This window comes from Chanodichthys erythropterus, chromosome 16, assembly GCF_024489055.1.
Source record: "Chanodichthys erythropterus isolate Z2021 chromosome 16, ASM2448905v1, whole genome shotgun sequence".
Taxonomy (NCBI): Eukaryota; Metazoa; Chordata; class Actinopteri; order Cypriniformes; family Xenocyprididae; genus Chanodichthys; species Chanodichthys erythropterus.
In genome coordinates, this window is record NC_090236.1 from 40709289 (window position 1) to 40736087 (window position 26799).

The 26799-nt window shown below is 37.1% G+C and overlaps 1 protein-coding gene and 1 long non-coding RNA gene across 3 annotated transcripts in view; one reads left to right on the plus strand and one right to left on the minus strand.

Moving 5' to 3' along the window:
• Window positions 1-26799, plus strand: part of epha4b (eph receptor A4b) — a 179418-nt gene that overhangs the window by 25232 nt on the left and 127387 nt on the right. The gene's annotated exons all lie outside the window — the stretch shown is intronic.
• Window positions 22330-24823, minus strand: LOC137002376 (uncharacterized). Its single transcript, XR_010891846.1, has 3 exons — window positions 24110-24823; window positions 23307-23375; window positions 22330-22900 (listed from the first exon to the last, which is right to left on the minus strand). It is a non-coding gene; the product is annotated as an uncharacterized lncRNA (long non-coding RNA).

The following is a 26799-nucleotide window of genomic DNA, read 5'->3' on the forward strand; positions in this document are numbered from 1 at the left end:
GAACCTGATTTTGTTTAGCGGTTGCAGTCCCTTTGTTTGCTTCTGAAGTGAGAGTGTATGTGTGTGTTTTGCGAGCAAATGCAAATAAGTTTGCATTGAAAATAGCTGTGGGCTTCAGTGACTCATTCAGATTCACTCTGTGCCTCGTTTCTCTGTGTTGGAAAGGTAGTTGTGCTCCGGGATACAAATTATTGAGACATAGCATTCCAAAGACTATCTGTTCTGTTTACTTGCTCTGCAAATCCATAGGCCTCCAGCAGGCAGTCTTGCCTTTATTCAAGAGTGGGTGTGTGTGTGCGTTCGCTGGATGAGTTTGTAGAAGTTTTCTCCAAAGAAGTTTAAGGCAGTTGTTGAATTATTTATTTTTTTTTTTTTTCCAAATCTGCTTACTTTTTGCCTTATTTAATGTAGTTTAATAGTAGCTCAAATCCCAGATCTTCTTGATTCATTGGGTTAATATTTAAACTTTAAGGTACGAGAGGCCATGAGCCAATAACTTTTTAAAAAAAATATTTACAAATACTCAATTTTCATTAAAACATCATTTTATTTAGAAAATTCATTATTCAAATATTATATGCTACATTTTTGGTATATTTCAGAAAAGTTTGTTTGTTTTTTGAACTAGCTTCATCTCACGTTATTCTTTAGCTGTTTTGATTTCTGCATAGCCTGCAAACACACCGAAACATAAAGCAAATATCTAGCAACCCACACAGCTCTGGCAGGTTCAAACCTCTTGCTGATTGAATTTCCAGCTCTTCTGCAAACTCCTGCTTATCTTTATTTATTTGCATGTTGCATCATTATGCAGTGTACTTTCTTTTATGAACTTTGAGATCTCGGACGGCTGTGGAAAGTGGAAGTGAGTAAAGCATGGTGAGCTCCTGTGAGTGTAATTGTGGGGCTGTTGTTCTCTTTCTTTGTGCATTTGGCTGTTTCCCATCTGATGGTTTCAGAGTGGCTTCATGTTGTTTGCTAATGGGCAGGCTAGAGGAACACAGAGGGACCTGCTGAGCTAATGACAGCACCTTCATGATGAAACGTTAACAGACTTCACACCGCTCACAAGCAGATATCAGCTCCGTTTTTCTATGTTAAATACATGTATGTTGTGCTTTTTGTGCTCTGGTGCTAAGAATTTAGTTTTAGTTATGCTAATTTAATGGCATTAATACCTACATCTTGATATTTGTGAATGAGAGTAGCAGGGTTGCCAGGTTTTCACAACAAAACCTAGTCAGTTGCTACTCAAAACTAGCCCAAAAAGTGTTTTAGGAGGGGTCCCCTGGTAAAAATCGCATTCCGGGGGGTAAAATCCACATTTTTGGTGGGGGTCCCTTGGTGAAATTTGCATTCCAGGGGCTAAATGTAATGCTATTTGGGGTCGCTTCATCCGGCGGGCATGAACAACCCTTGGCAACACCGTTAAAGTTGTCCAGTTCTGCAGGGAAATGTTAATATTTAAAATGACTGTTGATATTGCATCCAGATCTTTCTCTAGAAATGGATGGTCAAATTGAGAACATTGCATTCTGGGATAAAGTATCCTACATAGTTTTTTTCTGTTGGATATTGCAGAAATAGCAATACAGAATTCAATTTCAAACATTTCCATGCTGTCAAATTTCACAAAATACATCTCATTTGTCATTTTAGGTTTCAGAAGGGTGCTCATGAGCGCCCCCTTTGCAGTCGAGCTCGACTTCTTTCGGACAGTCAAAGTGGCGTTACATTGCAAAAGTGCGGACTCGCAGGAAGACAGTGAGTGTTTAGGTTGCCATTTGGGACAGGGCCATAGAGTATGCATGATAGCAAATTTAGAAAGAGAAAGTAAAATGTGAGTGTGCATTCAAAAGCGACTTCAATATTTAGGATATTATTAATGGCTCCCTGATGCCCGAAAATTATATAAGGTATAATTACCCAACTGTAAATGAAGGGCTGAAAATAGGGCTGTCAAGCGATTAAAATGTTTAACCTAATTAATTACACAATGGGGCAAATTCATCGCACATCAAGAGAATCATCTCCAAAAGATAATTTAAAGTATTATTGTGTTAAATGACATTACAAAAAGTAACTTTGGAAAAAAAAAAAAAATATATATATATATATATTTATTTGATTCAACATAGAATTGATTACACACAAACTTTTAGGCTTCAATAGCCATGAGGGTGTGTAATTGACACAATTTTCATTTTTGGGTGAACTATACCTTTAATGTTTTTTTTTTTTTTTTTTTTTTTATTAGTATGGAAATACTAAACAGTTTTTAAATGAAATGATACTCAAAATAAGAAACTAAAACTGCCAGTAGGTGGCAATAGATGTCTAAATGAGTAAGTCACTGAGTCATTCATTCATTCGACTCATTCAAACAGCAGATTCATTTAGAAATGAAGTAAAGCATGCATGGAATGGACCATTGAATCATTGGTTCACCCGATTGATTCAAACAAAACACAGATTCATTCAAAAACTAAACACTGCTTTGTGTTGCTCGGAGATGCACAACAATTCTTTACAAGTAGTATTTTCATTGGCAAAATTAAGCAAAAACAGACAATATTGTGTCTAAAATATAACTGTTGTATAAAATCAATATCATATTTGCAGTCGTGCTATTCAGGACAAAAACAGCACTCGTGTGATATTGCTTAACTATATCATGATATAAATATGAGACAAAAACTCATTCAGGGGCATTTTTGCCCTTTTATCTTGAATTTTAGGGTCATATAACTGCATTCTGTAGGCTTCATCACGCAGTGAGTTGTTGCTCTGCTTCATGCTCGTCCTCAATCAACTGTATGAAATTTAAAATGAACTACATAGGTCTGTTTAACACTTTATTTTTTTCCACAACTAATTGCTAACGTGTTAAATCGACAGCCCTAAATTGAAATGTATTTTTTCCTTCACCGTGTCCCTTTTGGGCTCCAATAGAATCTGTTATCTTCTTTCTGGATTCAAAACTTGAATTCAGGCACATCCCTATTTGAAACCTTCCTTCCTTCTCATACGGCGGGTCAAGGAATGGTCACTCTTTGCAAAATAATCTTATCAGAACGTGCCAGTGTAATGAATTGCTTTCTGCCGGTCAATTAACCTTATTCAAGAGCTAGCTGTATCTTTTCCGGTCGAATTGTTCAATCAATCATGCGATAGGTCAGTGGAAAAACAAAATAAGAACTCACCAAAGGCCTTGCTAACGGAGTGCAAGACTCAATAAATAGAGATTGACCGTGTTGAGCTGGTGGTCTGCAGGCCGGCATGACGAAATGGCTAATCATGGAGGTCTATTGGCAGCACAAGGCCAGAGGTCACCTAATATATGGCCTTATCCTACATCTCAGGCGGTGAATTATAGCTGGATGTGTGTGGGTATGTGTAAGCACAGGCTCTTTTTTTATTTTCACCATAGTAACGGCATTGCACAGCAGATGGCTTTTCATATTTAGTACATGAGTTATCCCTGTAAGCTCTGATTATATAGAGGATTTGTGATTGATCCTCCATCTGTATTACGCTGACAGACTCTCTAGAAATGGTTTCTGCTAGAAGTACAATAGCTGGCTTGGAGACCGCACGGTCGTTTAATCGACAGGTAGACAACGTGCAGATATTGGAAAGCTTAGCATGGGATTAGGAATCAGGGATCTAATGCTTTGTGCTGTAGGCCACTGTTGTGGTGGGAGATGATCGACCATGATAGAACAGCATAATTAGAAACACCGATCCTTTCCAGTACTGAAAAAAATAAAGATGTTTCACAGCAACAACATTTAAGGCTTTAGTTCACTTAAAATTAGTCATTATTTACCGATTCTCATGTTGTTTTGCATACGTTTGAGAAAAATAACCTATAACATGACTTTCAAGTGCACAAAAAATCCATAAAAGTCGTCTCAGTAACACTTTTTTTTTTTTTAAAGGGGACCTATTATGCCCCTTTCATAAGTCTCTGGTGTCTCCAGAATGTGTTTGTGAAGTTTCAGCTCAAAATCCCCCACAGATCATTTATTATAGCTTGTTAAATTTGCCCCTATTTGGGTGTGAGCAAAAACACGCCGTTTTTGTGTGTGTCCCTTTAAATGCAAATGAGCGGCTGCTCCCGCCCCCTTTCCAGAAGAGGGCGGAGCTTTAACAGCTCAACAACAACATAGCTAGAGAATCTCACGCAGCCAAAATGAGGATTGTCAGTAACGGTGTTCAGCCTTACATTGTTCAAATGACATGGAGAGACTCACACCGTGTCTACACCAGACGTGACTGTTGCAAGGGCTAAAAGCTGTCTGCACTGGATGTGACAAAGCACCCATTGCAAAGCATTTGTCCTTCATTTCAGTATGTCATAAATAGAACAATGCATCAGTTTACTGTCGAAGATTTGTCACTCGCGTCACTCCGCATCCAATGTAGACAGCATCACTGATTATAATGGCTTCTATTGTCTTTTGTCGCGCGGCTCGCGTCCGGTGTAGACTTACTCTATATGTCACTTATTCTAAGTAACTTTGCAACTACATGTCACTTATTCTGCTGAACCGAACCCTAACCTAACAGTCTACTTATACTCTAATGAGCGTTAATTGACATGTACAGTAGTTGCAAAGTTACTTATAGTTAGTAGAATGTCTAAAATGGACCATCGAAATATAGTGTGACCGCAGTCTCTTGCGCTATATTGGCCAGTAAGATTTGTTTTTAAAGAAACTTAATATTTGTATTAATCAATAATGCATTGCATTGATCTAAAGTGACAGTAAATACATGTGTAATATTACAATAGTTTTCTATTTAAAATAATTCCTGTTCTTTTGAACTTAAAAAGTATCCTGAAAAAATTTCCACTAAAAATATTAAGCAGCACAAATGTTTTTAACATTGATGATATAATAAGAAATGACTATAATTTAGCATATTAGAATGATTTCTGAAGGATCATTGTATGATGCTTTTTTTTTTTGTTGCGCTTGAAAGCCGTTTGTCGCTTGTATGTAAAAAGGTATGAGCATTCTGCTAAACGTCTACTTGTCTGTGCCATGGAAGAAAGAAACTCACACAGGTTTGGAATACCATTGAGTGTGCGTAATTGATGAACTAAGGTTGAACTATGCAATTAAGTTTGTGGGCAAAGACATTTAGAGTATTTAGAGAGAAGTGGGAGTGACCAGACTTTTACTTTTATCTGATGAAATTTCATAGCAGAGTGAAGTTCAGTAGGAAAAAACACAAGAGCACTTCATTCGTTTCACGGTTTGCTGGCTGTGGGCCAAGGTGAAATGTGTATTCATCTAAACGGCAAGCTTTTCGAGTGTTTTCGAGCACTTGAGTGCCGGCTAAATTTGGAAACTTTGCTTGACTAATGCCCACATGAGCAATTGTGTTACCTCTTCTGTACCATTAGTAAGTGAAAAAGCAGCGAGCTGCTGATATTCTCAATGAGTCAGTGAAAGCAGAAGGTGTTGGTCTCTCACACTCTCTCCAGTGTTTATGCCCAGGAGAGCTGAATCCACTCCCTCCTCGGAGCCAGCGCTCAGCAAACAAAAGGTCAGAGCCCTCGGAAAAGCGCGTCAGCTGCGCTGAATAGCCTCTGCGGTGAAACTGTCAGCAGGCTAATGTATTAAAATGAGGCTTTTTTGCTTGTCTTCTTTATGCAAGGAAGGTGCTAATGGACTCATTAGGCGGGCCGGCTCTGCCTCTGAAATGGCAGCCAGTTCTAATTACTGACATTTTCCATAGTGCTGTTTTTGTAATATCCGTGTTTTTCTTCAGCCGCTCCGTGGCTGAGTTTCGGTAATGGTCACCCCTCCTTCCCGACGCAGGCTCTAGCGACGCTCTGAGACCACTCAGGAGATGAGACCGCTGCTCCCTGTTTAAATATTCATTAGGACTCATGGATCCAACTGTCTCTGAGAAACGTGAATAAAAAAGGCTAAGTGCTTTCATTTAAAAAAGGCAACAAATAATGGAAAATGATGACATTCAATTAGGCTTGGCTGCATGCTGCCCGTCAACACTGCTCATTTGGAAATCAGCAAGGAAGTCAATTTGAATCCTGATCAGCGTATGTTTGTTCAAGTCTGCATTTTTTGACAGTCGTGAATAAATGTGTTTTAAAAGGTGCAGGCGTGTGTGTTTAGTTGAGCCGTGTTGTCCTCTGTGCCGGGCAGGGTAGAGCACTTGTACATTTCCATTGAGACCTCTGAATGTAGCCTCTATGGTTTTCTCAGATGATGCATATGGTATTGTTTATGAAATATTAATATCCTTGTAGCCATGTATTTTAAAAGTTTTTCATGCACTTTTTGGGTATAACGACATTTATCAGAAAGATGTCATGTCTGTGTACGTGGCCGGTTTGAAGATTGTGATATAGGGCACTGCTACACTTTCAGCTGCCACTAGATCGAGCAGAACTACAGCCGATATACTGCTATATTATATTATGGTTTGAATAACTTATACTTAATGTATCCTTTTGTATTAAAGGAACACCTAAAATTTAGTTGGGCTGTACACTATACATTCATGTCACGAATCACAATTTGATACAAATCATGATACTGAACGATATAAGAAGAGAAAAATAAAAATAAAGAAGAGAGTTTTTTTATTATTGTTATTAGAATAATATATATATATATATTTTTTTTTTATTATTATTTTTTTTTTAGCAGGACCCACAACTATTCCCCCATTGCATTATTTTACATTAATTATAAGTGGTTTAAAGTAGTAATGTCTCTGAATGGACTTTAAATGGGGAGACAGAAATCTCTTCATTTGAGTTTGGAAGTTGAATGAAAATTATGCATATACATATATGTTTGAAACGACATGGGTGATACATGATGACAGAATTGACATTTTTGTGTAAATTATACCATATAAATAGCCTACAGTAACCCGAGTCTTGAATAAAACTGACACTATATTGTAAATCATATCAATTGCGATACATATGATCATATTTTTATTTTGCGATATAATGCTGTATCGTTACACCTCTAAAATTAAGTCATTATTACCTCACCCTTTTAGTTCAAACCTGTATATCTAAAAGTTAATGTTTTATGAAAAAAAATATATATTGGTCACTCTTTTTTGATTCATTTAGGATAAAACAGGACCAGAGCTTTCAAGCTCCACTTAACATTATAAAATAAGCAGTACGATGCAATATTCCTGATCTTCTGAAGTCATGCAATAGCTTTGAGTGATGAACAGAGCAACATTTTTGCCGTTATTTAATGATAATCTTTTCCTCTGGTGAACTGTTGATTGGATGATTGAGTCAGTGAGTTGAACTCGAGAACACAATCAGTTTGATTTGAGAACTCGATCAACTGATTAATTCACTTTCATTATATTAAAATAAGTAAACAGATATTGTTCAAAAATTCATGTTTTTTTTTTTTTTTTTTTCACAGAAAGGAGGATTGTGATTTTGAATATGAGGTTGAGTAAATAATGACACAATTAAAATTTGTGAGTGTACTATCCCTTTAAATAGGTGTTATGAGGATTTGTCAGCAGTTTATCCAGGAATGTGAGACAGCAGGTCATAATTTAATAAGGCCAGCTTAACACACACCTTGAATTATGTTTTTATTATTGATTCCTTAATGTATATTTAATGCTTGATCGGATGTGGAATTTAGTGATTTAAATCGGCTGAAATATTCAGAGATGCACTTAATGAGTTTACTGTAAATCTATCATCAATCTTACCAGAACGGCCCATCTCCAGAAGCCCAGATGAGTTCTTGTGAACCACCATAGGTGGTGTTTTTTTCTTTTCTTTTTTTTTTTCCCCCCAAGTGGCATTAGGAAATGGTCCTCAACACCCTTGTAGGTAATTAACATGCTCAGGCTGTCTTCGGTCTCATGAGAGCTCTCATTAGCACAGTGCTCTTTCAGTGGGCTTCATTCACAGCGTTGGGGGTCTATCTGATAATCTCAGGTAGGTTATTGTGTTGCTGCTCTTATCAGCTGGATGAATAAGTCTGTTGCTTTGAAGTGTTCAGGATGGGTAGGCAGGGCTTGTTTCTGTTGAGCTCTCATTGCCTACATGAGTAGAGAAATGTCATCTAATATTTAATAACACTGTTAAATGTAATCTTAACATGAATATCCATTTATCATACTGTATATTTTAATATAGTCTGCCATTTCATAAGAGTCTCCATAGACCCCCACCATCCGAGTCACTGAGGACACTGGTTAAATTTCATTTTTGAAGGAAATGTCCTGAAGAAAATCAGTCTTATACATTTGTGGCAATCATTTTGCGCCAGACTACTTCACAAACGAGGGTATTTTCAACGCTGGATTTTCACAAAGGTTGATCAACGGTACTGACAGTTTCTGAAATTTTCGGTGCGTGACATTGTCCTGTTTTGTTGTTGAACATAAGGCTGAACACCTCTACTGACAGTTTCTGACATTTTCGGTGCGTGAGATTGTCCTGTTTTGTTGTTGAACATATAAGGCTGAACACCTCTACTGTCAGTTTCTGACATTTTCAGTGCGTGAGATTGTCCTGTTTTGTTGTTGAACATATAAGGCTGAACACCTCTACTGACAGTTTCTGACATTTTCGGTGCGTGAGATTGTCCTGTTTTGTTGTTAAACATATAAGGCTGAACACCTCTACTGACAGTTTCTGACATTTTCGGTGCGTGAGATTGTCCTGTTTTGTTGTTGAACATATGAAGCTGAACACCTCTACTGACAGTTTCTGACATTTTCAGTGCGTGAGATTGTCCTGTTTTGTTGTTGAACATATAAAGCTGAACACCTCTACTGACAGTTTCTGACATTTTCAGTGCGTGAGATTGTCCTGTTTTGTTGTTGAACATATAAGGCTGAACACCTCTACGGACAGTTTCTGACATTTTCGGTGCGTGAGATTGTCCTGTTTTGTTGTTGAACATATGAAGCTGAACACCTCTACTGACAGTTTCTGACATTTTCAGTGCGTGAGATTGTCCTGTTTTGTTGTTGAACATATAAAGCTGAACACCTCTACTGACAGTTTCTGACATTTTCAGTGCGTGAGATTGTCCTGTTTTGTTGTTGAACATATAAGGCTGAACACCTCTACCGTCGTTTTCTGACATTTTCAGTGCCTGAGATTGTCCTGTTTTGTTGTTGAACATATAAGGCTGAACACCTCTACTGACGGTTTCTGACATTTTCGGTGCGTGAGATTGTCCTGTTTTGTTGTTGAACATATAAGGCTGAACACCTCTACTGACAGTTTCTGACATTTTCAGTGCGTGAGATTGCCCTGTTTTGTTGTTGAACATATAAGGCTAAACACTGTTACTGACAGTTTCTGACATTTTCAGCGTGTGAGATTGCCCTGTTTTGTTGTTGAACATATAAGGCTGAACACCGTTACTGACAGTTTCTGACATTTTCAGTGCGTGAGATTGTCCTGTTTTGTTGTTGAACATATAAGGCTGAACACCTCTACTGACAGTTTCTGACACTTTTGGTGCATGAGATTGTCCTGTTTTGTTGTTGAACATATAAGGCTGAACACCTTTACTGACAGTATCATATTTTTTCAGTGCGTGAAATTGTCCTGTTTTGTTGTTGAACAAATAAGGCTGAACACCTCTACTGACAGTTTGATCTGTGGAGAATTTTGAGCTAAAACTTCACATACACACTCTGGGGACACCAGAGTCTTATTTTACATCTTGTAAGGTCCCCTTTAAGATCTGTTGTTTATCAATTATCAGCCATAAAAAATAAATAAATAAATAAATAAAATAAAATACAATAAAATGAATTAATTAAATAAAAAAAATGTTGGCTTAACAGTAATGGCCATGATTTAATATTGGTGACCCAATATCTGATTATTATCACAGAACAAATGAAACATTGTGATGTTAAAGGAGTCAGAATCTAAAAATCTCTGCTGATTCTAGGTCATTAATTAAATTAGCAAATATGTAAAACTCAAGCTTCAATTCAGTGAAGATTTTCAGCAAGACTGTGTTGTTCTTATTGAAACCTTTCCACCCAGATTCCCAGAAATCGCATAAAACCAACCAGTCAGATTGAAGCTCTTGCATCAGATGATTGGTGAAACTACTTTGCAGGAAACCACAATGAGATGTTTTTAGCTGGGTAGATATTTATAATGAATGTTTTGGACTGTTCCTGTGTACAATTTTTAGATTCTGTCAAATGTTGCTCGTGTTTGTTTCTATTTTGACACGAGGCTGTGTATTTATAAGTCAGTGTGTTATATGCAGACTTCCATGTTACCCAAGGTACTGATGTCGTATAGTGTCTCACTGATTAAACAGAATATCTGACTTGTACAAGTCCCTGTGCGCTGTGTAGATTTCAGCCATCCTTTCTTTCTCTCTAAGTAACCCTACACGTCCATGGCAAAAAATAACCTGATGTGTGCTGTCACAGGGATTATATCATTATGAAATTGAGATTTGCTGTCAAAACACACCACTGGATACATATCCTCAATTGCACTCATTGCACACTGTTTTGATTCTGTCTCTTCCTCTCTTTCTTTTTTTCTCTCACGGCTTTGAGTTGATGTTTTTTTTTTTCTCCTCCGTCTCTCTACCTGACCCCTGGAGGCCTGAAGCAGGCCATTCATGCTGTCTGCGTCTGCCACAACCAATTACAGTTCCAGCAGAGACCAGAGCAGCCCAGACACCTGTCATCTTCCAATCCTCTGTCCTGGAACCCAATACACTTTCTCCCTCCACTGAATCCCACTGTCTCCTCCTCTATGACGTCGACTGATCGTTCATACTCAGGCTCTTTCATTCCTTCTCTTTAGTTGGCGTATTTAATTCATCTCTGTTCCAGTCTTATGCCCTTCAGTAAGTCCTGCTGTCTTGCACTCTTTTGAACACTACGTCATGCTTTATTTCTCGTGCAGGATCCAGGAAATTGAATGGGATCAGTGTGATGCTTCAAAACGGGTGAACGGGTTAGACCGGTGAACAGGTCATATTGTGATATCAGGATCAAATCACAAATCTTTGTTTTTGATATGATGATTAAATTTGAAGCATGACAAATAGTGAAATTCTGACTACATATATTTTATTAAAAAATAAAAAAATAAATAAATAAGATAACACATTTTCTGAATGGTAGTATATGTGGCAGTTTTCTCTGTGATATTGAATATCCATAACACATCCTTCAATTTGCCTCGTGCATTTGATGGGAGTTGAAAAAGGGTAAGAAATGTTAAATTCCCCAGTGCATCGATCTGTTTTATCAAAACCACTTAAACATGTGTCACTTCACATTTACAAATTCTGAACTCAAGTTCCCAGGATGACTTGGAGGCAGCATAAACCTCATGTGGTAACCTCTAAAATACTGTTAAAAGCCAATATGACTAAATCAACCTGTTACATTAGGTTACATCAATAAAAGCCACATTTAATGGTCAGATTGGGAAGACTGTTTTACTTGTAATGCTCCTCTGTGGGGATCTCTTGGATATGTAATGTCCTAACATTTCCAGCTGGGTCCAACAGCAGACACTGGGTCAGTTTGCTGCAGATTCCCGAGAGCTTTCTGGGTCGTCGAAGTAAACAGATTCTGGACGCTGGTTAAAGTGCGTCCTGGCTGATTGCCTGTGGGTCCCTCTTAGAAGCGATTAAGACCAGGCTGATTTGATTTCACAGTAGGGAAAGTGGGTCATGGCTCTCAGTATTGAAAGAGCTGGTGAAGCTGGTCAACCAGCATCTTTTTTGTTAAAGTTGGTTAATTGCGGAACTTTAAAGGGGACCTTTTATGCCCCTTTTTACAAGATGTAATATAAGTCACTGGTGTCCCCAGAATGTGTCTGTAAAGTTTCAGCTCAAAATACAGCACAGATAATTAATTATAGCATGTTGTAAATACCCGTTTTTGAGTGAAAGGAAAAACATGCTGTTTTTGTGTATGTGCATTTAAATGCAAATGAGCTGCTGCTCCCCGCCCTCTTTCCAGAAAAGGGCGGAGCCTGTACAGCTTGTTCCTTGGATACTCTGTCAAAAACTAAAACATCTGCTTGGTTTTGATTATCATCTCTATCGCGGTCATGCTGACGGACATTTCAGTTCTTCTTCATCATGAAAGTTTAATATCTGCATGTGTTTTAAAGCTATATCAGTTTAAACGTCTGATTTATGGTTTTCTGAGCGCACACATCTGAAGCATGCGCACAGAAAGCAGTCTGTCAGACGGCACGTCTCGTGAGTATTAAACTAACTTCTCTTACATGTGTTTTTGACATAACCTTGTGTGTATTTGTCAAATTATGTCAAAAACACACAAAGTTCACAAACTCGGTGAATGTAAACAGCAAGGACAGAAATCAAATAGATTAGATCTGTCTGTTAAAGTGACAGCAGCGTAATATACCGTACATACTGATGTATCTGCTGTTAATATGAATCAAACAACAAAAGAAAACCAGAAAATCACTCACTGACTGAATAACTTCAGTAGCTTTAATAAGAATACATGTCTTACTTGAATGCTGCTGTTAAATGCTCTGGTGAGGAAATAAACATGGTGGAATGTGGTCAGCTCACTCAGGGGAGGAGCTTAGCTAATAGGGCGGAATCTGTCAGCAGTTGTGGGTGGGGCTTCTAATGTAAGTGGAGGGGGAAATCTGGAAATGCTCATTTGGAGACTGTTAATGATTTATGGGGGTTAAAAATGGAGTGGGTGGATTTTTCCCATTATAGGCTGGTTGTTTACACACATATCTGTGTTCAGACACCTTATAAAAGTGAATTTTGCATAATAGGTCCCCTTTACTGCTAAACTGCTAGTTTAAAAGTCTGGTCAGGACACCAGCATTTAAAAACACATATGCTGTGTAACCACCGAATGTTGTTCTTTTCAGAAGGGAGGACAGACTAAAACAAAGATAAATTCTCCAGCCTTTCCTCTTTTTAGTGTCTCTGTAGTGTATTTATACAGTGACCCCTAAAAGTATTTGGACACTGTCTGGATGTCAGACATTAGTGGATTATGTCCATAGTTAATGTGATGAATGACTTCAGGGGAACTGAGTTATACATCCACTAGAATCGTAGTTGGGTAAAAGTCATTGAGATGACTTAGAAAATAGTTCTGAGAAACGCTGTAGGTCCAGCATCATTTGTTTGCAAATTGTTCTGTTAATTCACTGACATTCATACAAATTTATACTTCGTAACCCTCTAAACATGTTTTGGGCAGAGGGTCCACAGATCTTTGAACAGTTTGAACAAGGAAAGATGTTAAATGTTTTATTCAACAAAATAGGTTGAAAATTAAAAATCAGACACATAATTACTAGAGGCAACAATGATACTCAAAAGGTGAACATTTATTAATGAGCAATTTAATGAATGTTTATTGTTTAATTATTATTAATGAAACACATTAATAAATGTTCATTTCCAACATATTGAGCCAGCAATAAAGCAATTTTCAAGTAATAGTTGAGTTAAATAAAACTTCCTAGCAAGGTTAGGCAAACATTTAAACAACCCATTCACTGGGTTAAAACAACCCAATCGCTGGGTTAAAACAACCCAATCGCTGGGTTAAAACAACCCAATCGCTGGGTTTGTCCATTTTCAACCCAACTCGGGTTGTTTTTAACCCAGCACTTTTTAAATTGTAACATAGTCTATTAGATTGCATATTTAACTTATTCTGACTACTCATTAAATACTTTTAAATTTATAACATTGATCTGAATAGGATTATTTTTTTTTACAATTTTTTACAATTACAATTTTTTTGCTGTACCTCTTCCTTTTTTATGTATTTTTCGAGTTATAATATAACATTGATTTTCATTGAAAGTTCATGAAATGAAATATCCAGCAAATTGTCCATAATTTATTTTAAATGACCTTTAAAGGCCATCATTTATTTTAAAACGTCAAAACATTTCATGGCTTTTTTCCCCCTGCAAAGTATTACCACACTTCTGCATCTGTCACAGAACTAATACAGAATACGATCACATCTTTGTCTCAGATATGTGCTCAATGAAGTTTTGATTGAATCTCACAGAGGGGAATGACTCTCTTTAGCTCACAAGAAAAACAGACTTCATATTTTAAAAGAGAGCTCTGTGTGATATATGAACTCTCAGTGATGTATGGACATGTTAGAAGTTAAAACAGATGTTACGAAAGGTTTTCCTTTAGTCCTGCAAAACGCATTTTAATCTTTTGGGGGGCATTTTTAATCGTCTTTTGGCAGACCATGTTCAAATAACCCCTCTTCCTCTCACCAGTGTGTCCTGTCATATATCAGAGGAGGTGTGTGTGTGTGTGTGTGTGTGTGTGTGTGTGTGTGTGTGTGTGTGTGTGTGTAGGTGTGTGTGTGTGTGTGTGTGAAGCAGCAGTCAGTCAAGACCCACCTGATGCCTGTTAAGTTCATCTGAAACAGCGGAGGATCTTTGAAGGTCAAGTGCTCCCTGAGCGGCTACATTATTCCTGAGCTCTCTCTCTCGTTCGTTCTTTCTTTCTTTTTTTCCTGCAGTAGAGGGTCGGTCAGAAGTCGGAGACCTCTCGCTGAAAGAGAGCTCTTGAAGCTCTGCAATTTCACCTCATGCCAGATGTTTTGTAAAGAGGACTGATGGGTGATGTGGAACGACTCCTTGAATAACAATCTGGGGGCCGTTGCTGACATCCTCACAAAGCTTCAGTGTTACTCGCTTCTGGCCTCAAATACACAGCTGTGCCTCATTTTAAGACTATATCCTCCTCCTCCTCCTCTTATTCTCTCAGAGCAAGTGAAATGAATAACATTTATTCTCCAGTATTTCTAGTCTAGGGGAAAAACAAGGCCAATGGAACGTGTGTAGCGGTAAATGAATGTACAGTTGGAAAATCTAAGGTCCAAATATAGATTGTCTTTTCCCCCACGGAACGATGCAGCCGTAATAGTTGTGCAGAACACGGCTTTTACATTCATAGCTCAATGCGTATTTTTGCTGTAATTGTGGACATCAGAGGTCATCTTTGCTTGGATGGTGTGATATGAAAGGATTAGTTCACTTTCAAATTAAAACTTCCTGATAATTTACTCTCCTCCATGTCATCCAAGATGTTTATGTTTTTCTTTCTTCAGTGGAAAAGAAATGAAGGTTTTTGATGAAATCATTCCAGGATTATTCTCCATATAGTGGACTTCACTGGGGTTCAACGGGTTGAAGGTCCAAATGTCAGTTTCAGTGCAGCTTCAAAGAGCTCTACATGATCCCAGACGAGAATAAGAGTCTTATCTAGAGAAACAATCAGACATTTTCTAAAAAAAAAAATATATATATATATATATATATATATATATATATATAATTTTTGACCATAAATGCTCATCTTGAACTAGCTCTCTTCTTTTTCTTCTCTTTTAAAATTCCACTAATAAGTGTATTACTGCCCTCCACAGGTCAAAGTTTGAACTAATTGTTATATACTTGCACTAGCATATTGTATGACAATTTAGTTCAAACTTTGACCTGTGGAGGGCAGTAATGCACTTATCAGTGGAATTTTAATAGAGAAGAAGAAGAAGAGAGCTAGTTCAATATAAGCATTTATGGTTAAAACTTAAAAATATTTATTTATTTATTTATAGAAAATGAGCAATGATTTCTCTAGATAAGACCCTTATTTCTCATCTGGGATCGCTGTAAACTGTAATTTTGACCTTCAACCATTTGGGCTCCAGTGAAGTCCACTATATGGAGAAAAATCCTGGAATGTTTTCATCAAAAACCTAGATTAAAATTTGTAATCACTTTACAGCCTATATATATATATATGGCTGTAAAGTGATTACAAATTTGAATGTAGTTAATCACTATTTAATCAGTGGAACAGGACTATAAAATAAAGTAATACCGGGTTTGGTTTAGAGTTAGTTACTTGTAATTATGCCTAATTTATTGTTATTAGTAAGTACATGTAGTAATGTGTAACTAGATCCCCTTAAAAAAAGTGTTACCAAAAAAAAAAAGGAAAGCTATGACAATATACAGTACATGTCAGTCAGATGGTCTCTTCTTTTACAAGAAGCCGATTGTTCTGGCCTAGAACAAGCTTCAAAGTGACTTTGTGCAAAAGTCTGGCCCTGCAAGAATAAGAGACCAGCCAAGCGCAGCATGAAAACACACAGAAATATACCTTATACGGCTCATACAGTAAATGGTCATGGAAAGCGCTGTATCCAGCAGGGTTTCTGAGTGTGTTTTCCTGCGGTGTGATGGAGGCAGAGAGGGTGGGCGGATGTTATAAATCTGTGCGGCTGATGAAGCAGGTGCAGATCTTTACCTCCTCTGACAGAGTAATCAATTCAGAGCGATACTTATCACCTGCTCGTGCTCTCCAATACATCACACACACACACATACCACATTTTATTAAGGAAACACAAAAAATGTTCAAGCATGTTCCAGTGTCAGCGTCAGCAGTGTCAGAGACTCGAAAGCACAGAAGAATTAAGGTTTGACGATGACGGAAAGTGTCTGTACGGCTTAAAGTAAGCTTTTCTTTTGTGATAGTCTGTGTCCTTGAACTGAAGTGCCAGAACGACAGTGTCTGAGCCGGCGGAGAGCAGCCACACTTCACAGAGGACACAAAGCTGCAGCCTCCAGGAAGGCAAAGTGGGGATCTGAGGTGCAAATTGGGTTATGTGAGAAACAGACCGCAGGCGGAAGCACCGGAGCCCTTGCATTATTGATAACAGGGCCTCGTTCGTACAGCGCCCACCGTTCTCAGGCTGTGATTGGTGTTGTCAGCACAGAGGTCAACGCGGACACGGCCTTCAGTCTGACAACATTCAAACACATCTGGAATTTATCGCCCTGGATCAGAGGAGTCAATTCTCCATTTCCTCCAGGAATAAGGCAGCTGCCTCCCAACATGCGACCCGATGCATGTATGACTCTGACTCTCAGTTTTTTCACCTCTGTCCCTCTGTCGCTCATCTCTCCTCTTCTGCAATCCCACAATTCGACTTTTTCTCCTGTCTCTCACTATTCACTTCTTGTATAACAATTTATAATAAGGTCGTATTAGGTAACGCTCGGAAAGTAATGTTAACAAATGGAGGATAATTGTAAAGTGTTGCTCATTTTTATTAAAATACAATAAGCCAATATTTTTTCCTTTCTTTTTATGGTCAATAACTTATAAATAAGTTAATATCAATATGTAACCTTATTTCCTCTAAAATAAATGAAAGATACAACTCCAACCGTTCAATAAATATATTATATTTTACACAATATTATCTATTTTTGTTACCTATAAAGCCAGAGCAGAACTGTTATGTGTTTCATTTCTGAATAAATCCACATTTTGAGCGAATCTATCGGATGAATCAATGATTCAATGACTCATTCATAAAGAGAGCCATTTACTTCATTCCTGAATGAATCATAGTGAATTATAGCCAGATATGCTACTAATTTTGCATGTTTTGAAGCTACCTATTTCACAAATGTTGGCAAATCCAATGATAAATCATTCCTCAGGAATGTAATTGTAGCAGCCCGTTGGCACATACAGGACTGTCCATGCGAACTGATTATTGGGAGTTACTTTTAGGCAGTGTGATTGGAGTTTGTGATCTTTGTGTACATCGTATACTATACAAACTTCGCATATGCTGGTCAACCAGGTCTACCTGCAGCGATAACCAGATGAACCATTTTATTACTTCAAGATGGTCCAAACTGGTGTAAGCTGTTTTGTTTTGTTTTCAGAAGGAAGTAATGTTATCTGTTGTGTTGAACAGTCTTCTCACAACCCAGTTCCTTCTTACTAAGTGGGAAATACCACTAAACAATGTGACATTTGGGGCCTGTGTGATGAAATTGAGCTTTGTGTGATGGACAGGTTCCAAATGTTAGAATCTGAGAGATTCACTATTGATCCCTGTGGGGAGATTCAGTTTTATGCCCTGAATGGGAAAAAAGTGAAAACAAAATCAATCCACGAAACTGTTGTGAACAGGGCTTGACATTAACACCCATCACACCATCAAGTGTGGGTGTATTTCAGCAGTGGCGTGTAAAGCAATCGCGCCTACTAGCCACTTTGTTGGGTTGAATTTTATATATAATATATACGTTTTTCAGTTGTAGTTTTTTATAAAGGAATCTGAAATAATAAATTAAGTGCAATGTAGTTTTGTCAAAAATATTGATTTTCCAATACACATCGATCCTGAAATATCTGAAACTCTTCCAATACTCATTTTCCACAGAACAGATTCAGTTGCTCTTTCTCTTTCTCTTTTCTCTCCGACAGCGAGTCGAAACACAAACCGCCTTGTTTTATTTTCTCCGGATGAATATTGTTGGTGTTACAGGGCTTGAAATTTGAGTGGAATTTTACTCATTCACACAGATTTTGTGCACACCCAAAGTGCGCCACATAAAACCGCCTCTCAGTACTGAATTGAGTTCTTTTTAGCTGCTTATTGCTCTTAACCCTCTGGAGTCTGAGGCTGATTTGGGGCTTGGAGAAGTTTTGCCATGTCCTGACATTTGTGCTTTTTTCAGTTGTTCATAAACATATAAATGACAAAAGTGTCATTACACTGTATTCAACACAAACTAGGCTACCATAATATTTGAGAAACATGTATGTACATGTATTTGTATCTTTGAAGGAATAACGTTTATGCGTGGTTATTGAAAAAACAAAAAAACTTAAATCACTGAAATAAGACCAAAAAAAGTATATTAAATCTGTGTTCACAAGACTTCTGGGTATCGTAGGTTGTAGACTAGAGTTTTTGCTTCAAAATTATGTAAAAATTATGCTGCCTGATCATTCATATAAACCAATATATTGATTTAGTTTTTGTAAGACACTTTTTGTCAAGAAACACAGTATGCATGGAGGCGTGAATCATCATGAATAATGGGCCATTCTCACCTGAGAAGACAAAAGAATTGCATAATAATTACCTGAAATGACTTGCATATTAATGAGGCCTTTCAGTCAGGTAGGCTGTGAAAAAAACCCTCTGTAATAATGTCTCAGCTCATCATAAACAGCAATACTGTGAAATATTATTACAATTTAAAATAATGTTATTCTATTATATTCTTTAAAATATCATGTATTTCTGTGATGCAAAGTGTCTGAACAATTATGTTACTTCTATGGCATTTCATATAGGCTTTAAGCTTAAAAGCATGCACATTTGGAGAAATATTGATGGATTCTTATATATTTATGTCAGTTTTCTATACTGAGAAGTAATATTTATTGTCATCACTATGAGTGCTGGATACTGTGTTTTCAATTCATACTTGCAGCCGGAGGGCGCTCTCTGTACACCTTTAGGCCACAAATTCATATAAAGAAGAAAAGGAACTAGGAACTAACGGCATGTCTTCTAGAGATCGCTAACCATGGCTTTAACATCCAAATAAACACTTTTCAAGACAAATACACGATTGAGACAATGTATACATGTATCGCCTCTGAATTAGCGTCTGAATAGCGCTGGCTCCGTGGGCGTGGCCGCATTAGCGGATAATGAGCTGAATCACTGACTTCTGACATGGCTCTCTTTTCATACAGATTACATAAACACAGAATGTTTGTTTTCGATTTGACTTACACGATTTAAAATCTGACATTTCAACATTTCTTTAGACATCATTTCATTTTTTTTTTTTGTCATTAGTATTCATAAATTACAGTTCATTTTCTGAGAACTATCAGATTGGACTTCATTCAGAGAGAGACGAGAGATCACGCATCATGTTAGTTTTCTTTATTTTACAAAAAGCACAACATTTTGTTTTTACTCTGAGTGTACACAAATAAAAGAAGATATTCTATAGTTTCAATTGATATATTACTTATGTCTCTATGACAAGAAATGACGGAGTATTTTAAGTCTGTTTTGCTGAAATGTGAAAAAAATCCTGCAAAACGCGCCGGCGTGTTTTTGGACCTCAGGGAGTTAAATAGTCAAATACACACAAAATAATGTCAAAATGATGGTCTTGGTGAGTATTCACTTAAACACAGTCAGTTATGTTTGAAGTGAATGTAAACAGAAAGAAAACGCATGTGTAACAGTATAATGGATCTTAAATTGACAGCAGCCTAATAAACCTGCTGACAAATTATGAAATAACATTAAAAATATCTATACAGCAGTTTTCCCCATGGTATCAATGTCAAAAATTGTGGCCAGTGAAAATGCTGAGAGGATAGTAACTTTGTCAAACCACTAGCCACAGTGTCTGGTGAGTAAAAATGTTCATGTCAAGCCCTGGTTGAAGCATCTAATGTCCACAAAAATACCCGTTGTAATATCAAAGGTTGTTTTCTATCAGTACTCACCACTAAGTGATTTGAGATCTCTGTAAACGGACCAGCGCAGGGGTTAGTATTAGCAGTTATTAGTGTGTGGCATTTGAGAGGTGGTGAGCTAATCAGTGCTAATCGTAGCAGAGCGGTGTCTGTGTTCGCTGTTGCGATCTGTGGTCATACTGTGATCGGAGCGTGTTGAACAGCTTTATTACACGAGCTGCGAGTTGGACATCGCTGTGCTAATTATAGAGAGAGAGGTTTTCTGTGACTGCCTTTGATCATGTTGTCGGCCGAAGCAGGCTATTACTGTTATTATGCTACTCTACACATGAGTTTAGCTTCCCCTTTTTTGCCATTTTATTGTTTTTAATAAACAGGGACATTTAGAAAGGATTACTGGAGACATTAGGACAGATGTTACCGCCTTCATTTGACACCACTTGCGTTTTTCACCTCATGTTTAGTATTTCTCATGCTCTCATCAGCACAGTGGACACATACAGTTAAATAACGGTGAGGTGGGAACATGGCACAAAAAGACTAAGCGCCCTACAGCCCGTCAGCACATCGTCGGTCTTCAAGCTACCTCCAGCCCCGTTTTATTTTAAGTTCATCTCTCTCAATAATTCATAACCTCTGTCCCAAGAGCGCACAGTAACATGTTCACAAGTCTCGTAGCCCTTTATCAGCTGCACCATGCTGTTCATTCTCCCCTCCCTCCGTCCTGTAGACCACTAATTATGTATCTATTTCTTAGTATTATCCATTTTGAAACAGTAGTATTTAATATTTTTGTGAAAACCATTGTGATACATTTTTCCCCATGATTATTTGATGAATAGAAAGAAATTACTATTGGTTACCATTTATGTCTGTCTGTGGGTTTTGCAAATATTTAAACAATGAAAATATAAGTATTAAAAAGAGCTCATTATGAAACATCAGCTCCTCAAACTGTCAGTCAAACCTAATAACTCCGCCCCCTTCTATCGCAAATGAAGTGCTGCGTCTATGCTTGTTTGCAAAGCAATTGTAGTTAAACACTAGTTGTTTGAACAAGTACAGCATTTTCAAGAAACACTGTATATGTAAAGGCTAATGTTTTATTTATTTGAAGATCTCAGAAGTGTGTCTCAGCATTTGTCGTCAAGTCATAGCCAGTCTTAAACAGCCTGTGCGACAGTGTTGCCAAGTCTGCTGTTTTTCCATGGGATTTGGCTACTTTAACACTGTTGCTGCAGTTGTTTTTCATGTCCGCGGGTTGAAGTGATACATGTACATGATGCATGTATTTATCCCCTGGAATGCAAATTTTACTAGAGGAACCTAGCCAAAAAGCAGTTTTTACCCCCGAAGCATGATTGGGCTAGTTTTGATTAGCAACTGACCGTTCGCGAAGACCCACCCCCTTTAGCGGAGCAAAAAGGACACTGACAACGTGTTGACAGACAAGACAGAGCAGGTAACTTTTGATATGAAACAAGAAGAAAGAAATGTAAAGAATAAATACCTCTCCGTGGCTCTTTAACCCTCTGGAGTCTGAGGCTGATTTTGGGCCCTGGAGAAGTTTTGACATGCCCTGACATTTGTGCTTTTATCAGTTGGTTATAAACATATTAATGACAAAAGTGTCATTACACTGTATTCAGCACAAACTAGGCTACCATAATATGTGAGGAACATGTATGTACATGTTTGTGTTTTTAAAGGAATAATGTTTATGCGTGGTTATTGAAAAAACAAAAAAAAAAAGTAACTGAAACAATACCTAAAAATGCATACTAAATGTTTTTTCACAAGACTTTTGAGAATTGTATATTTTAGTGTAGAGTTTTTGCTTCAAAATGATGTGGAAATGATCCTCCCTACTCTGACACATAAGACATTGTATTGATTTTAAATTTCTAAGACACTTTTTGTTTAGGTAGGCCATATGCGAAGAGGTGTGACTCTTCATGAATAATGAAGTGATTTACACCTGGGGAGATTAAGACCCTGCCCCTAATGAGCCGCATAATGAGCCATTCAGTCAGGAATGTGACTGAGTCAACTAAGAAAATGCAAAGACAAGACATATCATTGTTTTTTTTCTTTTTTATTTAAAATAAAGTTAACAATATAATCCACATATAAACTAGGGTCAAAGGCACATTTTTTGTGTATACAGGCAAATAAAGGTAAGGTTTATAAAAAAAAGCCCACTTTTACACCCTATACATAACCTGCTTGATCACATATAGATAATCTTTGCAGCCCAATGGTCAGTGAGAGGTGGTGAACAGAGAATCTGAACAGTCACACATCTGTGTGCCATTTTTGAAAACAGTTCAACTGAAGACACAAGTAAATGTCACATGCCTGGCATTTCCAAGGTGTGTCTTGCCTTTTACCAAGCTGTACTTTGCAAAGCATGCAGTTCCGATGACCAGCGGTGGCATTATTCCTTGCATCTGATGTCAGCTCTGCTCCTGGAACCGGTACATGGTCACTTTTGGTCCGTTTTGGAGCTGCTTTCTGTGACGACACACCACAGAGCTCTGCAAATATATTATCATCAAATATGAATCTTATTAATATTATCATCAAATATTATCATCAAATATGATGATTTGCTACTTATGAAACATTTCTGAACAATTGTAAACAATAAATGTTTCTTGAGCTGCAAATCATCATATTAGAATGATTTCTGAAGGATCATGCGACACTGAAGACTGGAGTAATGATGCTGGACATCACAAGAATAAACGACTTTGTGAAATATATTCAAATAGAAAACAGTTATTTTAAATTGTAATAATATTTCACAATATTACTGTTTTTACTGTATTTTTAATTGAATAAATGCAGCCTTGGTGAGCAGACGAAACTTATTTTAAAAACATGAAAAATCTTACAGATTTCAATATAGGCCTACCATATAGTGGGTAAAAGTGTACTTACTCAACTGTGTTGCTGCGTGCCCTCCTAGTGGGAATTGCAGGTGAATGTGAGAGTGATGGATCCACATTCCTAAAAAAAAATGTAAAAAAAACCCTGTTATTATTAGCATATAAGATAATACTCTCATACCATTAGCTATGCATAACTGACAGGAAAGTAACAGGTATACAAGCATGCTGTATATGTCTGTCAATTGGCCATTACCGGACAAAGTGTGCGAATGTGTAAACGTTTACAGTCTGCTATATCAGTTAGCACATTTAGCAAATAGCAACATGTTCGCGCATTTCACAACCAAGCATATTTTAGCACATTCACGCCTATCATATACGGTACTTAGATACGCTATATATATATTTATAGATAGATGTAAATATAAGGCAAATATAGATGTACGCTTGTATATAAAAAAAAAACACGTCAAATAATTTGAGTATATCAACAGAAAAGCATTCTATTTATAAGCATTTTTATGAGATAAAGTTATATATATATATATATATATATATATATATATATATATATATATATATATATAGATAGATAGATAGATAGATAGATAGATAGATAGATAGATAGATAGATAGATAGAAGTAAATATAAGGCAAATATAGATGTACGCTTATATAAATAATTTAAGTAGGCCCTATATCAACAGAAAAGCATTCTATTTATAAGCGTTTTTATGAGATAAAGTTATATATATAGTTATATAGATAGATGTAAATATAAGGCAAATATATGTACGCTTATATAGAAAAAAAAAACACGTCAAATAATTTAAGTAAAACTAAATCACTTACTCATCAGAAACTGTATCTTCAGCTGGATCAAGTCGCTCTTCAAAATGCAGACGTTCATCGTCAGAGTCGTGTTCTTCTTCCGAGGAAAGAGTGAACTTCCTCACTGTCCAGGACCATCTGAAGAGCCTGCTCACCTGTGTAGTGTGCCATCTTCCAAACGCGAAGGACAGCGAATGAATCTGATGAAACTTGATGCTTTTTAAGACGCTGTTAGGGGCGTTTACAGTTTGCATAAATCGCCTCAGCACATTATCTTATGAATAGAGCGCTCTGCGCGTGGGCGGGCACACATTAAAGATAATTAGGTCAGACAGGAGAAACAGTACCTCTCTTTACTTTTATACTGATTACATAAAGGGAGAATATTTGTTTTAGAATTTATTTGTTTTGTTTAAAAGTAGACACTTAAAGCTTTCCAAAGACATATCTCTCATGTCCATGTAGCATGTATAAGCCATCTATTTTAGTTACTTTTAGTGACGTTTTAGAACGATGTTTGCAGAGACGGAGACGGCAGGACAGCACACCCTGTATATTTTATTTATTTTTAAAAAGCACAAAGTTTTATTTTGATTGTGAGTGTACACAAAAAAAAGAAGACATTCTATAGTTTCAATTGATATATTACTTATGTCTCTATGACAAAAAATGACGGAGTATTTTAAGTCTGTTTTGCTGCAATGTGAAAAAAAAACTGCAAAACGCGCCGGCGCGTTTTTAGACCTCAGAGTGTTAATGTAGCGCTTCAGCTCAAGCGGCTCGTGAACCGATCATCTCTTCTTACTAGTTAATTTATAGCATCAAATAAACATGAATGAACATCAGAAGGAATGTTGTTTCAAACGCGGAAAGACGTCAGTACACACCATTTTTAAGTCCACCTACGTTAATCTGCTAACTCCCCTGACTTTGGCGGACAAAATGGCAGATTCAGTGTTATGATTGGTTAGATCACCTGTCAATCAAACTCCTGGCTAAGGGTCAATTGGGCAACCCTGCTGTGCAAAGCACTTAATCTTTTATAACATGAGATTTTGTTCAAATGACAGAAAAAGAGTGGCTACATAGCTACAGTAAACTTTATAACCTGTAAGTTGATGAAAATGTAATGCAACGCACTCACTGCCTCAAATTCAGCCGTTCTAATGACGAACATCTCTGAAATTCACTGGTTAAAAATCCGTAACTCCATTTGAGCTTGATTTAGGTAAAATGTTAATAATATAATGACACATCATCTCATCTCAACACATACAAAGCCAATATATCAATTTGACAACATGGTGTTTAATGAAATCTCTGAAAAACAGTGTAGAAGTTTACACCTGATAGCAATGATTTATTTGAAAACTTTTGTAACATTATAAATGTTTTGAATTGAATGCATCCTTGCTTTCTACATCATCTGTATCTCATATATCTCTATCTACAGTATATCTACATCTATATCTATAAGTAATAGCTCCTGTTAAGTAAATCGTGGTAAGACCATTAGATGTGTAAAGATGGTGCGGTGGTTTTAACCCTGAATGACCTGATGTCAGATGGGCAGCTGAAGGAAATTGAGTCCAATCATCATTTACATGTGATATAAACTCTTATTTGGTGGTTACTGTAGTTAATTAGTCACTAAATCGTCTCAAACTGTAATGAAACAGTGTTACAAATTACCCTATTTTGAATAAACATCTAACTGGATTTTTATGGGAGGTGCAAATAAAAATCTGAAGGGTTTCTGTTTGCCTGTTTTAGTTTTGTTTAAGTTTCTAAGTTTACATAAACAGTTCTTATTAGGTTTGGTCGATTAGTTTTGGTGCAATATGAGTTTTATAAATGATATAAACAAGTTTTACTGCCATTTTAAGTAGTGTTAATGCTATTTTTTCAAGTATTGAATCTTGAGTCAACTTCTGCCTGAAGTGAGCAGATTCAGGGTCACAGTGTTTTATAATGCATTTAAATATGTTGTGAAAGATCTTGTAGAAATTCAACATTCAAGTAATATAAGGTTAACAAGGCACAAAACATTTTTTAAACAGCCAAACAATGCACGATATGTGATCGTAGTGTACGAGTTTCCTCAAAAACATCTCTTTAGCTTGTTTACTTGCAAATAAGGATAGAATTGTTTTGCCTTTTCACCTGGCCTTCGATATCAAACTTTACTGAAAAATCAAACCTGATAACCATTTTTTTCCTGCAATATAGTTACAAACAGACTTTTTTTTCTGGTATCGGCGTGCCGAGCTCATAAAGAAGCCGTCTGGAAAGCTTCCCGGAGAGTTCCGTGAGTCAAATCAGTCCAGGACAATAGAAAGCAGCCGGCCGCCACGGAGGGCGAAACCCGGATATTACTGCGCTTATCAACGAGGAAGAGCTCATCAGGGTTCATTTGTACTCTCAAAGAAACGGACACTAAAATCCCTATCAGCCAGACTGAAAGGAGCGAGCTTTTCCTATTAATTCTGACAGAGGGAGCATATGCTTCATCTGAATCAGTATGCAGTTTCAATCTGAAATCCATAACCTCCCATCTGAAGATGAAAGGAACAATGGCCTGCAGACAATCTGCCAGCTTTCGAGCTGGAGTTCGGCGGCGTGTGAATGAGTGAATAGGGATGAGATTTTGTGTCAGGTCAGACCTGTTATCAGTGTTTTATAGTGTTTTCTCTGAGAGTTTCTGTGTCCGT